Source organism: Mustela nigripes, chromosome 10, assembly GCF_022355385.1.
Source record: "Mustela nigripes isolate SB6536 chromosome 10, MUSNIG.SB6536, whole genome shotgun sequence".
NCBI classification, from domain to species: domain Eukaryota; kingdom Metazoa; phylum Chordata; class Mammalia; order Carnivora; family Mustelidae; genus Mustela; species Mustela nigripes.
The window spans coordinates 26,669,645-26,684,584 of NC_081566.1; the positions used below are offsets into that span (position 1 = coordinate 26,669,645).

Consider the following 14,940-nt stretch of genomic DNA (forward strand, 5'->3'; position numbering starts at 1 on the left):
CCATCATCCCTGGAGTGTCGGGATCAGCCCATCATTCCCGGAGAAGCCGGATCCTGGACAATCAATCTTGAGCAGGGACAAGTTTTTAGGCAGATGGAACAGCAGATGCAAGGACCCGGATAGCAAGAGAAAGGGAATGGGGACGGAGCAAGGCTGGAGGGCAGAGAGGAGGCAGCGGAGGCTGGAACAGTGTGGGTTCAGGGCAGTGAGAGCAAACAGATCACGAAGAACCTGGGTCACATCTTAAGCCTTGAGAGGTTTCCGAGGGGAAAAAACTTGAGTAGATTTACTTTAGAACCAGCCTTCTGGAGGCCTTGTGGAGAATGCCTGGAAAGGGCTGAGAGGGAGGCAGGAAACCCAGGGAGGAGGAGGAAGAAGCAGTGATGGAACAGGCAGGAAGAGCCCAGGGAGAAGGAGTGGCTGCGGGTGCGGAGGAGGGGATGGTGGGACGTGAAGGCTGGCCTGGACCCAGGCTGCTGGAGGAAGGGCGCAGAAGAGGAATTTCTAGTCTCACTCTTTGTGGGCCAGAAGGGGACACTTGTTTTCTGTCTTAGAGACCAAAGTTTCCAGGTCCAGGCCAGGGCTACTTGTCGGCGGGAGTGGACAGCCACCGCAGGCGGAGGAGAGTGACCTTGTCGCTGAGCCCCCAGCTCTCTTGGGGCAATGAGGTCCATCTTGTGTCATCTCACGGCGAGATGAACCCTCAGGTTCTGGTGTTTCTGGACCTCCTGGGAGTCCGGCATGACCATTCAAAGATTCGAGTCAAAACCTGGAGAGGAATTATCTAGAATGATCTAGTTACCTTTCAGATTCTTTTTGTCTGGAGATGTGATCAGTGATACCTCCAGAAGGGGAGGCCCATGCTCAGCTGAAGAAGAGGGGAAGCCTGCCTGAGACTTCTTCCACAGCCTGTCTGCGGAAGGGTCCACAGCTCCTGAGTGCGTTGTCTCCCATGGAGCTTCTGTTATCAGAACGGTGCTCGATAGGGGGGCAACGGAAGGGCTAGATGATGCTGGGGTCACCGTGGTACTACTGTGATCTGAGTACAAAAGCAAAAAACACAAACCAAAGACAGTACCAGCTCCCTCCCTCTTCTACATGTAAGACCCATTTGCCAGCAGGCACCTCCTTAGCTCTTATTTATCAAGGCACAGAAAGTATGAGGCAGGTTTAATTTGTCTTAACTCATTTTTGATGGCCTTGTCATACTCCCTTTTTCCTTTTGATGTTCATTATGGTGGTCATTAAGTACCCCTTTCCTCTTGGTGTCCCAGACCAATAACTGAGGAGACTAATTCATACTATGGTGTGAGTGACTTTATGTTTTATTTTAAAATACAAATCTCAGGGCAGCTGGTGGCTCATTCGGTTAAGCGTCAGGCTCTCTGCTCAGCAGAGAGTCTGCTTCTCCCTCTCCTTCTGTCTCTCTGTCTGTCGCTCTCTCTCTAATAAATACATTTTAAAATCTTTATAAAAATAAATAAAATGCAAATCTCTCTGGAAAGGGCACATAGTAAGACAAAGGTATAAATCTAAATTCAAGTTTTGGAGCAGGGACTTGGAGGGTATATGAATACCTTCCAATCATACTATGTAAGCAACTCCCTGGCCTAAAGATGAGGCTTCTTGGTTCTGACCCATCCCCAGAAGGTTTCTTTAGAATGTCAATGATGCAAATCAGAAAGGATCTCACTCACAACCTCGCCTCAAGGAAATGGATTATGGACATTGGGGAGGGTATGTGCTTTGGTGAGTGCTGTGAAGTGTGTAAACCTGGCGATTCACAGACCTGTACCCCGGGGGATAAAAATATATGTTTATAAAAAATTAAAAATTAAAAAAATAAATATCCTTATCAACACACACACACAAAAAAAAGGAAATGGATTTCAAATAAGGATTCAGGATTTGCCAGGTCTCCGTTCAACTGGCCCTCTCAGCCTTGAATGTTCTCTCCCATTTCTGAGCCTTGGCACTTCTCCATTCATCCAATTGCTCTCTGCTGTGAGCCCTCCCAGGGCTCATATCTTCATTAAACTCTTGACACAGAAGCCCCACGAGTAGAGCTTTCCATACACATGACTGTGTCTTCCCTAAGGACTGTGATCTTTCTCGAGAGCCAGAATCATTTCTTATTTATCTCTTTATCTTCAGTGATTTTCAGTTCTGGCAGAAAATAAGGGATCAGTAAATGGTTTTTGTTCCTGTTGTTCCTTTTGGGTTTGTTCTCCTTGTCTTTTCCCTGGGGAGGGCTGAGGTTGGATGATTGTGACTCGGAAAATGGGGTGGGATTTTGTTTGGGAGCCTCCTCCCAGAATTTCTCAAGGCCATACTTGTCTATAGTGACCAGGCCCTCCCTGGGGAGATGAAATGAAAAAGTCACAATTTGTGCCTTTGAGGAACTCACCATGTTAGTTCAAACGTAGATATGAGAGAGTGAGAGAGTTGAAAGCGTGGTTTTCCTCCTAGCCCATGCTAAGATCACTAACTTCCCTGGAGGCCCAGAGAAGCTGCATGCATCAGAAGTGGCCCTGACTTCCCTCCTCCCTCTGACCCCGGGAGTATTTGGAAATGTGTGTGCGGTGGGCCAAATGCCAACATAGGGTGAACTGAGGCGAGTCATGGAGATTGCCCAGCAATCCCCTGGATAGTATCTCCCCAAAAGAATCAACCCCACCCCAATCTCTAAAACAGAAGGCTAGATAACCTTGGCTCATACCGGGACAGGTTTTAGATCAAATTTTACTTTTTGAACATTTAGAACAATTAAAGAAAGTAAACCTTAATTTTCTAGGGCCTACTTCATGCTAAACTACCGTCCATACTCCCCTGCACTAGCATGAACTCCCCCACCTCCTCAGGTCACGCTGAGACTGAGCTTCTACTCAAGCCACTGTAGCCCCAGGGACAGTGGCCTGGTCATCACACTGCCAGGGGCACACTGCTCCAATCCTGTACTTCCTTTTCCCATTTCCCCCAAGTCCTGCATCTGAGCAGAGTAAGTTTGGACACTCCAGCCCTGATTGTCCCGATTGCCTTGTTCTGGCCTTATACCCAACTTCCTGGTCTACTTCTACATGCACGAAGCTCTTGACCTCTGGCTTTGCCTATCCTATTTTGCCCTGGTTCAGATACGTTAAATATTTGCTACTTCTCCAGATTTTGATCTTGGACAATGTCACCCAAAAAAGAGTCATCCCACTCAAGATGACAACAGTGCTCTCACTGGATTTAGACCATTGGTTTAATCCATTTCGTGTTTGACTAGGTGACTTCCCATGTGCTGCCTCGGGCCACAGGCCCCAAGAGCAGGCCCTGGCCCACAGAAGTACCTGGCCTGCCCCTGATGAAAGAGAAGGACTCAGGTGCTATGTCTTCTGCTCAGAGTTCAAGTCCTGTGTCCTCCCTGCTCATGTTGACCAATGGGGAAGCCATGGAGCTTTGGCTCACAACCCAACTGAAACCAGAGAAGAGCTCATCCTCAAATGCCTGGGAGGTTGACCTTGTGCCACTCTAGCAATCGATCCTCCTTAAATTGTGGATCCAAGGGACACAATGATATGTAACAAATTAAAACAGAACTTGTTCCAAGGAGACAAGACACCCTGGGCCAGTCCTATAGTTGTGGGTCAGGCCCTTTGAGGAGAAATTGGCTATCACTGAGGAAGACCAGAGAGCTGCCATCAGAGAAAATATACTCAGCCTCTGGCCCTGAAGGTGACCCCTTTGCCAGCCAAGTCCTGGCTTAGCTGATCAGCTGCCCGCAGGAGCCAGTTAAGGGAAAGAAGACATACTCCCATCCCTCCACATGAGCAAGATGGGGTTGTTTATCAGATGAAGAGAAGGCCAGGGCTCACCCTAAATCCAAAGCTTTCTCTTTCCCTTTTTTGGACTCATTTTCAGCTCCTTCCACTGAGGCGAGCACACCTCCTCAGGCAGGAAATTACCCTGGTGATAGATGTCTGGCAAATGCAATGCAGCCCAGCTTAGTGCTCTCCAAGAGGTACCCTTTAGGGTGGTATGGAGTTTTGTGATCACTTAAGCCCAGTGCACCCGAGGCCTCCTGGTAATCTGTGTTGGGCTTTGGTCTGCAGAACTTTCCATTCCCTTTAGATCCTGGTCTGCAGAACTTTCCATTCCCTTTAGATCCCGGGAGGCCATGGGCAAAGACGTTGGAAAGGCTGATGGGGCAGGGAAAGAGCAGAGTGGGTGCCGGGAATAGGGACATTCTAAATAAGAACAGCCAGTTGGCCAAAGACACATGCTGCCCCCCCCAGGAGAGGCTGGAAGATAACAAGTTGGGGGGCAGGGAGGACTTCAATGGCTGAGATGCTATAATATTTACCAGTCAACTTTGTGCTGGAAATATAATCCCTTAATTCTACTACCTTGGGCACCCCAGAGGGATAAATAAAGAAAAATGGCCCAGACCCTGTCCTTGCGGTATTTGCATTCCAGCTGGAAAGGTCAAGCACATGCCATCAAACTTCCAGGCAACGCACTTCTATCCGGCATGGCCACACACAAGCAAATGAAGTAGCACATGCAGTATTGACCCATCTGGGGAACCAAGGGAAGGACAAAGGAGGCCATCTGCATTCCACCTGCCTGAGCTCTTAATCAGCTCTGCCACTTAGAGGCTGAATGACCTTGGGTGAGTTACTTAGCTTCTTTATGTCTCCATCTCCTGACTCTAAAATGGGGAGAGTAGCAGCACTTTTCTCGTAGGCTTTTAGGAAGGATTCAGCAGGGCAAAGCACAGAAAGCCCAGGGCCTGGATCGGGGCTGTGTCAACACATCCAGTGCCCCCCCCCATCCCCCTTAAGCCAGGACCACTGAACCCTTGTCACGTCATGGACCTTTTAACCTACTGAGGTCTCTGAACCCCTTCTCAGAATAACTATATAAATGCATAAAATAAAATATACAGGAATAGGAATTCTAGAGGAAACTGCAATTTTATTGATATGCAGTTATCAAAATACTAAAAAACCAATTTTGCTGTATTATATGTGTAATATATGTGCTTCTTTATTGACACAGTAAATAACCAGATTTGCTGGCAGCTCTAATAAGTACTATAATTTTAAAATAGTAATAAGCTTAAACAATATTTCAACCTATCTGCAACAAATGTAATGAGACATAAAAAAAATCTGTGATTTCTATTGGAGACAAAATTACACCTACTGCTAAGACTATCGTGACTTGTTGTCTACATTTAAAATTAAAGGGACTTTTAAATTTTTGTTAGAGGTTGGTAAAAAGACAGGTATGATTTTCTTTTTCTTCATCTAAATTCAAGGACTCTCTGTGAACTCCCTGCTAAGCACCATTGCTATAAGACTTGATAAAATAAGTCACAACCGTACTCCCTAAATTTTTAAAAATCACACTTACTTTCGCACTATTAAAGCAAAATAGAAACATAATAGGAAAGTTAAGAAATTTAGATTAAGTGGGAAAAGACAAAGGAAATTAAAACAAACAAACAAACAAACAAACAAAACAACAACATGACCTGGCGAGAACCGCAGCTAGCAGTTTGATTTGTAAGACACGGAGCTCATTGTTAATCCTTTTTCATGCCCTGAATCGCCTCTTCCTCCAGTTATTAAACTGCAGTGCTGCTCAGAAGGATGTCAAGGAACGGTGAATGCTCAGTAAAGAGCCAGCTCAAAGCACCATGAATGTAGGCCAGAAACTATAGACAGCCTCATCCTAGAAAAGGAGCCTTGCCCTGTACAGCCCAGCCCCCCAGAAGGCAGAGCCAAGTGTCAAGAAATAGAGCCGGGGGACACGCCGGAATCTTCCAGCCCCACACGTAGGAGCTATCCCACTGATCTCAAAGCTCGCATTAGACCTGATGAATGATCTCACATTGGAGCTATGAATTGTGAATAATGAAAATTACCCACTTGGTGAGGGATATTGACTAGACTCCAAACTTGCCAGATGCTCAGATCAGATCCCTGATACATGTAGGCAAAGCAGGAGGGCTTTCATCTGAAAAATCCAGTTGGGCATAATGATAATGAGGTAGCCGAGCACCTAGAAGGTATTGCATGATCTATACAGACACCAGGCATGTGGGGACAGAGAAGGACCCTTCTGTCGCCCTGCATGATCCCCTGTGGCCACAGTGTGCCGCTGTCTCTGGGGTGAAAAGCTCTTCTGACATAGATTCAGCAGCCGAAGGTCACCTCTGGAAGACTGAAGGTTTGGAGCGGCTTGTGGGGGTCCCTGTGAGCACCTGCAGAGGACCCCCGTGTGTAAGCTCAGAACAGGGTGGAGGCCAAGCCCCAGCCTCCTTCCCCTGAGTCATGTGAGCAGTGGTCTGGATCCGTGCTCTTGACTTTCCTGGCTTCCTATGGCAACGCAAGGTTGTGAAGCTGTCGACCACCAACTTAAGGCCTTTCTTCCCCTCCCAGAAGGAACTTGCGTGAGACCGGGGCCACCCTCACTGGAACAAGGTTGAAAAGCTCCTCCCTTCCCTTCTCCAGCTCAGATCTTGGAGTGATGTCCCTTTCTGACCTCCAAACAGAGACCTTCCGTGAGGAGAGGGGGAGCAGAAGCGTGTTCTTGAAATGCTGTCCCCACAGTCCTCACAATATGGGCGTGAGCTTTCCTGGAAGGACCGGCCATCCCAAGGGGACGCACCCGCTTCGTCCATCCTTAGCTAAATATCACAGCCCAGGATAACAGGCTGGCAAAACTCCTGAGTGCAAGACACCGCCAAATTTCAAAATGTTTTTAATAAAACAATGTGGAAAGGGCAGACTGCTCATTTTGATTCTCCACCGGGTTGTTCAATTAAAGCTGAAATTCTGGGGAATCTTGAACCACCCTGACCATATTTTCCATTAGTAATAATGATAAAAGATAATTATTGAGCCTGTCTGTCAGATACCCAGACACCCGCACCTCGACTTAATTAATTGCTAATTAAGATATGAAAGAACTGCAGTGTCTCTCACACATCCTGACTTTATTAAGCCTCAGCCAATCTTCCTCAGGGAAACGAACTTAAACTGCCAAGGCTGAATCCCTTCCTTGGATTTGGAAACTATGGCTGGAGTGCGGGGGAGGGGAGGCAGAACGGAAGGCCCACTCCCAGCTGGGGTCATTAAACTGTCATTCAGAGGGTGTCTCATTACCCTGAAGGGAAAGAAAGAGGGAGGACAAAAGAGCCCCTTAAAAGTTTGGAGTTCCTACCTTCTGCCACACACTGAGCTAAGCCTTTTCTCTTTATTGTCTAAATTAATCCTCATAGCAAAATTCCCTCCTCTTCCCTTTCTTTTTCCATGGAGATATAAGACACAGAGATGCTTTCTTTCTTTTTTTCTTTTTTCTTTTTTTTTTCCTCTCAGGTCTTTATCATTCCTGATAAAGGCAAAAAGGCATCATGGTAGCCAGCTTTGAAGATGATCCCCAATTTTGCCTTACGTTCTGGTGTTTACACCCTTGTGTTATCTCTTCCCACATTAAGTGGCGCTAAGCTATGTAACCATTAGGGTGTTGCAGAAATGATAAGGTGGGTCGTACAAGACGTGCTAGCTTCCCCCACCCCCCAGCTCTCTCTTGGATCCCTTACTCTGGAGGGAGCCAGCCATGCTGGGAGGAACACAAATAGCCATGTGGAGGCCCACGTGGGGACACCTCCGGCGGCAACCAGCATCGTCCGAGTGAGTCCCCACGGAACCAGGGCCTCTCCCTAGCAAGTCTTCACAGGACTACAGCCTTCACTGACATCTCACCTGAGACTTCATGAGACCGTGAGCTTGAACCACCCAGATAAAGCGCTTTGGAATTCCTGACCCACAGAAACCATGAGATAATAAATGTTTATTGTCTTAAGCCAGTGAGTTTGGCAGTAATCTTTATACGGCGATGGATAATGCATTCATGAACTTTTCACATCCTTCTGAATTGTAATGTCTTGCCAATACCAATGGGTAGGAGAAATCCTTCTAAGAAACCTTCCAGTGTGTAGGCCTGAGACTAGGACCCTCAACTGGTCGTCATTCAAGGTTCCTTCTTCTAGGAGACTTTGTGAGTTTAGGAGTGGAAAATGGGTCAGATCACCCATAGTTGCCTCAACTTCCCATTTGCTCATTAGGAGGACTAAGTACAATTTGTTGGCCATTCTTCCGAAAATCTGATCCATTTTCAGCAACTGACCACTGTAAGAGAAAAAGTATGAATTAGTGATACTTTAGCCTATTGGATGGTCTTGTCGACAACTGACTGGCATCCTTGCAATCCCATGGCTATTTCTGGGACATCTTCAGCAATTTGCAGTAAACAAATCCACACCACCCAAGTGCCAAGGGTTATGCTGAGTTCAAAACAAACTGTTTTTATGAAATCTGAAACCCTGGCAAGTTTTCGTTGCTCTGTCCATCTGGCCTGGCAGTGCTGTTCTTCTACACATGACTTACCTAGGCCAAAGGGCAAGGAGACACAGGACTTTGGAGGAAATCCATGCATGGGGTCAACCAGGCATCATGGGTGGCACTGTCCAGAAGACCCATGTCCCCAGATCCTGCCTGGGCAGTTACAGGCAGGGAGCCTAAGCAACAAAGTCCGGGCCCAGACTCTCCAGTTGCTGGACTCACATTCAGAATAAGAGGGGTCAGCTCTTGATGCGGAGAGAAAATATAGTGCACATTTTCTGGACATATTTCATAGGAAAACTATTTTTTTCAAAGATGAGCTCTTACAAGCTGGCCCCAGTAAATGGCTATCCAGGCAATGTTGTGCATAAAGGACAGAAGGGCAGGTATTTGAGTGGGTTGAGAGAATGAACAAAAGAACACATCGATTTGCTCAATTTGCTGGGGAGTCGATCGCCGTGCTCCTTGGCTGTGTGTGTGTCTCCTGTGGTCCCTCGGTCCTTCACAAAGTGTGTAGGCTGAACGGACCTACCTGCACTACGTATTTACCCAACAGCTTTGCCTCGGAACTCCTTACAGGGAGCCATTGCTCCTCTCATGACCCACCAGCGTCCATTTCCGTTATAACAATCATTCACCTTGTTGCCAGTTATATGAAAATCTACTCCAAGACGGTGCCTCCGTGTGGTCTCTCCAGGGCTGTCTGGCTTGCTCATCGCATCCAGTGGGTCTGTCTGTGAGGTTATGAATGTTGTATCTGCAAGGCTGGTGTATCAGGTTCAATATGAGCTAGAACACAGCAAATATGGTCACGACTTCAAGAAGACCAGCACACACTTGCTCAGATTTAATGTGGCCAGGGCTCAGCCTAAAGGATAAATTTGAAACCTGTTTAAAAAAAAAAAAAAAAAAAACTAGTTAAAAAATAAAATAAATAAGTAAATAAGTAAAAGCTAGTTACATGGGAAGACCTAGAATGCAGGGGCCCTCACTTTCTAGTATTAATTCCCAAAATAACTGTGTTTAGCACCTGTCCTCACGAGTGAACCCCCACTGTTGTAACTCCCGTCTAGGCTCTCTCTCCCTCACGGGCAGGAGCTCTTTGAGGGCAGAGATTGTGTCCCCTTCTTGTGTCCGCAGTGCCTGCCACAGACCCGGCTACTCAGAAGGTCTTAACAAATGGTTGCTGCTAATGACCAAAACACCAAACCAGAGCATCCACCCAGAGTCACAGAGGAATACATGTGGTTAGATGAGCGTGAAGGAAAGGACGAAGCCTACACCCCATGCTGTCAACCTGGGAGCTGAGGGGAATGCGGGCGGTGCGGGAGGGGGAGTAGGTGGAGAGAGGCAAGTGATAGAGGAAAAAAAATAAGGACATGGCACAAAAAAAGCCTCGATGGCTGATACTGTCCTTTTTGTGAAAGTATGTGTGTGTATGCACAAGCAAATGAGCGAAAAAAGGATGAAGCTCATACGTTAAGTCAAAACAAGTTGCAGAGAATTGGGGTTAAACACATAAACAAAAACATCCTATATCTGTGTACCTATGCCTGATTGGGTTTCGATGACTAGGTTCCTGGGAGGGCGTGTGTTGTGGGTGCCGTAGGGTACTAGCCCACAGGATGCTCACCCGCCCGGTGCTGGGAGTGTGGGCAGCTCACAGGCTGGGTTCCGGTCCACGAGTTGCCCTCAGCCACAGGAAGCTGCTTTGCCCAACATTGTGCCTGCTGTCCCCATGGGGGCAGCCAAAGGCAGATGGGGTCCAAAGGTCTGTCCCTCATCCACGCAGGACAGCTCCCCAGCTCCCTCTGGCCGATTCTGCTTCCTGTACTCCCCCGCAGGAGTGTGCCCTGTGACTCTTTAGTGCACGCAATCTATTCCAGTCTGTTTCCAGGGAACTTGACTCATGACAATGTGGAAAAATACAGGCTGGTCTATTAAAATGTGACATTGAGGGGCGGAGGTTGCTGGGGAATGATTAGCTTTTTCCATGTACATTTTCGTATTGTTTTACTTGGTACTGTGAGCACCTATCACTTTTATAATCCTGAGACTATCAAACAAAGGTGTTTAAAATGTGGTAAATGAATATACATTACTTAAAAGAGTGGGTGAGTAGGCTTACACCTAGTTGGAAAAAGTAGATAATAAACCAGCACATGGAAGGAATCGATTTTTAATCAAGGACATTCAAGGGGATTTTGCTGACTCGTTTGGTGACTTTTGACTTAATTGGTTCAAAAGAGATTGAACCAGCTTTCCGAGAGTGAAGTCATCACCTCTTAGGGTAAGAAATTAAAGGGTCAATGGGTAGAAGCAAAAAGGAGAGGGAGTTTTCATTCCACGGAAGAAGGAAATTTCTAATATCCGAGTTCTCTGCCAGAAAAATGGGCTGTAAATTTGTGCAGCCACTGTGCAAATCACACTGACCAGAGGAAGTGCAATTATTCCATTTGGTGAGCAGTTGGATTAGAACAGGAGGAAGAAAACCCCCAGCATTTATGTTATTTCCAATGCTTCCCCTTCCTGGGCACTGAGCAGTTCTCCAATAAACACTCCCCTTCCCGATGATGCAACCTCAGAATCTTTCTGAACCCCATTCTCCAAGAAGCCCCTAACTAATAGACTGATGAAATCTATTTGCCCTTCCAGAGCTGGATGATCCTTCCGCTTCTTCCAATCCTCAGGTTCCAGGAGGGTCTTCCCTGGGAAGGTTAATTTATTTAGGAAGAACTTAGATGAGCAAGCCTACTCTGTCGCCAAAGCCTTGTCCTTTCCTCCCCCCAGAGCTAACTGATTTTTACAATTACATAGGAGATCCCTAAGGCTCGGTGTCCCCTTTGGAGAAGGCTCTGAGGATTTGTGGGAAGAAACCTAAGAGGGCATAATCACATTGTAATGAATGGTGTCCATGGTCCCTGGGAATTGTGCAGGGGGAGCCCTGGTCCAAGTTCTGCATGGGAGCCATGCTTGGACATATTGGCAATGGGCTGACACAGACGTTCCCCACTCACAGTAGATGCCACTGCTTCCTTAAGGGGTGGTTCTAGCATGACAGGATCGCCCTCTGCCCCCGCCCCCCTACATCCATTTCCTCAATGAGTATTTGGTGAACTTCTCTGTGCTGCATCATTCATGGGAGGAGACACAAAGCAGGCAGCAGGACAGAGGGTCCAGAGAGAGAACAGCTCAGATGAGGAGGCTAATAGTAAGTGGTAACTTCTATGACCCAGGAACGCATGAGTGATGCGGACATTAGGCACAGAAGAGGGGCCCCGGTTTGGGGGCAATGGGCAGCTTCCTGTCGGAAATGCCCGGCATCCGTCATCATCAGATCGCCGAGGCATGTTACCATAGACACCTGTAAAGATCTCAGAACAGTTTTATCACATAAAACACATTTCTGGATTTATACTCTTTGTGTAGAACTTTTTCCTTAAATACTTAACAGCTTTATGGCAAAGCCATGAGAATGAATGAAAGGAAATTAGCAAAATAATAGAACTCTCTGGAAAGGAAACAAAATAACTTTATATACCAGTTTTCTTCGTTTTCGACATCCACACGTGTACCTCCAAGTTTACTGAAAGGGAGATATGGTGGCTGGGATGAAAGGGAAACAGAGGGAAACTGAGGCTCCTTATTCTGCAAACATCAACATCATTCTTCCCTCCCTATTCCCGTTTCAGGTGGACCTGGCATCACACCTGCACAGAGGCCAGGTCTCTTGGAGTCAGGAGTGAAGAGCGTGTGGGCAACAGAAGACATCGCAGACCCGGTTGCTAAAGGTAGTAATTCCTGTGAAACTTTCACCGTCCATCCCTGCAGTGGCCAGTTCAAGGTTTTCGCTTGTGACCAGGGACTAAGCCTTTTTGTCACTGCAACAACAGCCTGGGGGACAGCCTCTGTGAAACGAGGTGCTCAAATATATTAGCTCCCCTGGGCTTCATGGCATCTCAGAAAAAGCTAGGGAAACTGGGCATCAAGGTTTTGGCTTTTCATAAAATATTTCTGAAATGCATTTCATGATGGGGTCAGTAATAAAAATGTATTAGTACTCTCTGTCCCTCCAAGAGACTAGGCTTTATTCCCAGCCCAACTGCGCCTGCCCTGGGCCGGCAGGAATCATTGCTACATTATTCACCAGCCCGACTCAAATTTCTGGAGTTCCAAAACCTCTAATAAAGTATTATGAAAAAATATCCATCGCTTTATCTCTATCCATAACCATTTATATGGCTAGAGGAAAAACCTGTCGTTTTATTTCTTTTAATTTAAAAGCTTTCCTAATTCCTTTTCCACACCACATATATATGTCTAAAGAATTTTCAGGTTGAAATAATAACCTTCTGAAAAATGGTCCATGGGAGAAGGCTCTCAGGATTCAGAATTGACAGGCACAGTGAATATTGTGCTCTCTTAATAACTTTCCCAGGCACTCGAATTTGACACACAGAATTGGGAACTTTTTCAAATAGGTGTGGCCCTTTTTTATTGCACAAAACAATGATAATAGACCCACCAGCTTCTCTCTGTTTATACAGTTGCTAAAATGTGTTCAGGAAAAACTCATTTCCAACCTCGAACTCTTAATGTGCTCATTATCCGTCCCAGCACTCAGCAGCAAGAGACGAGTCTATGCGGAACCCCCCATCTGAAGGAGTTCAGGCCACTCCCAGCCCACACTCTGCCTCACTTGGCGACATTTGGCTACAAAGTACCCCAGGCTGTTTAAGACAACTTTGAGCCTAGAAACTCACAAGAGACTTCAGCACATTAAGCTGGCTATCAGCCATTCACATTTTAGAGTAATTTGGTTAATTTGGTGCTTTTAGGCGAGCAGCTGGTTGAGATCAAATCCTCTGCATCCAAGTGGAGCTGGAACAGGGTGGACCATCTGGGTGGCAACTGAGGGTAGCTGTCAGGACAGCATCCCTGGAAATGTATTGAGATGAAGACATTTGTACTTACTAGGGCTCTGCTGAGAGAAAGTACTTTGTACCTAAAGGAATATTCAACCAGCCTCTTTCTTGCATTACAAGATTAACATTTCCCCCCTTCCCCAGACCCCTCACTCGGGCCAAAGAAACTTGCTCAAATAAACATGGTTGGTTTCTAAGCTGAGTTCTGAATGAGGTAGGTTCAACAGGCTGCCTGATGACCTCATGATCTGTAATTTATAATAAGAAATACATATTTGGTCTTCACAGTTTCTGGCACAAAGCTCCTAAAACCCTCCAAATGTCCTAAGTGATGATGGTGTAGTTTGGAATGGAGGTGAGGTTCGGTGGGGTGAGGTCTGGAGCTGATGGCCAAGAAAGAATTCTTGAGATGTCTTTATAGTACAAAGTGATGGTTTTATTACAGAATGGGGACAGGACCCGTGGGCGGGCCAGCTGGCCATGCTTGGGCATGGGGGTGAATGACTTTGTATTTGGGTGTTGGAAAAGGGAGGTTTTCAAAAGAGCTTTCATTTGCTAAAGACCACCAGTAAGATAATGGAGGCCTTGCCACTGTCAAGTTAATAAGGTGGTTTTTCCCTTTAGCAAAGCATTATAAGACAGTTGGGAGCTTTCCTGGAGGGACGTTATATTCTGCCTATCTCAGGTCCTTGTCTATGGGCTGCAGGTTATAAGGAAATTTTATCTTATTTATATGCCCTCCTACCTTTGTTTTCCACATCTCTGTGGTTGGGTGGGTGATGTTAGGGCTCCAGGAAATAGAGTCTGTGGGTCTCCAGAAGTTAGGCTGTTAATAAGAATGCTTTTTTCTTGTGAATCACTAAGATATTTGTAAACTGAGGGAGGCCACTGTCTTTCAGGACTCTGATCTCTATCAGTTAACCATTTGTTTTTCTCTTCCCTTGGCTTTAGGGCAGCTAGGAGTGTCTGAGCAGTGTCACACACGTCCCATCTGGGAGTGTGTGTGTGGGGTAGGAGGGCTGGGAGGGTCATCTTATGCTTTGTCCTCAGCTTGGCTTCTACTCCCTCATCAGTAAGAGCTATAAAGGCATCTTGATATTCATAACAAACCCCTTTCGGCCACACCCCAGTTATGTCAATGTGGGGACTTTGGGAACGCACCTGAGAATGAGCGCTGGAAATCAACGTTCAGACTGGGGTGTTGGAACTTTCACTTCTCTGGGGAGGGGAGGGGGTTTGGAGACTGAGTTCAATAACCAAAGGCTAATGATTTAACACATCACACCTGTGTAGTGAAGCCTCCGTAAACCCCAGAAGGACTGGGTTCAGAAAGCTTCCGGGCGGGGGTGCCAGAATGCTGCCAAGAGCTGCCATGCTGGGCCCACAAACTCTCTACAGCATGAAGAGCCTTCGTTCAGGACCTCGCCCTTGTGTGTCTCGTCATCTGGCTGCTGATTTGTGCCCTTTAATATCCTTGGTAATAAACGGACAATCTAGCGAGTAAACAGTTTCTCTGAGTTGCGTGAGCTGGTCTAGCAAATTAATTGAACCCAAGCAGGGGCACGTGTGACCCCCTGATTAAGAGCCAGTTGGATGCCCATGGGAAGGGGACTTGCAGT

General features: G+C 46.7%; 1 protein-coding gene across 1 annotated transcript in view; it reads left to right on the top strand.

Moving 5' to 3' along the window:
- Positions 1-14,940, top strand: part of TNR (tenascin R) — a 397,062-nt gene that overhangs the window by 195,240 nt on the left and 186,882 nt on the right. The window contains exon 2 of the mRNA XM_059412852.1: positions 12,089-12,187. The gene's annotated coding sequence lies outside the window, so the exon portion shown is untranslated. The remainder of the gene's footprint in view (positions 1-12,088; positions 12,188-14,940) is intronic.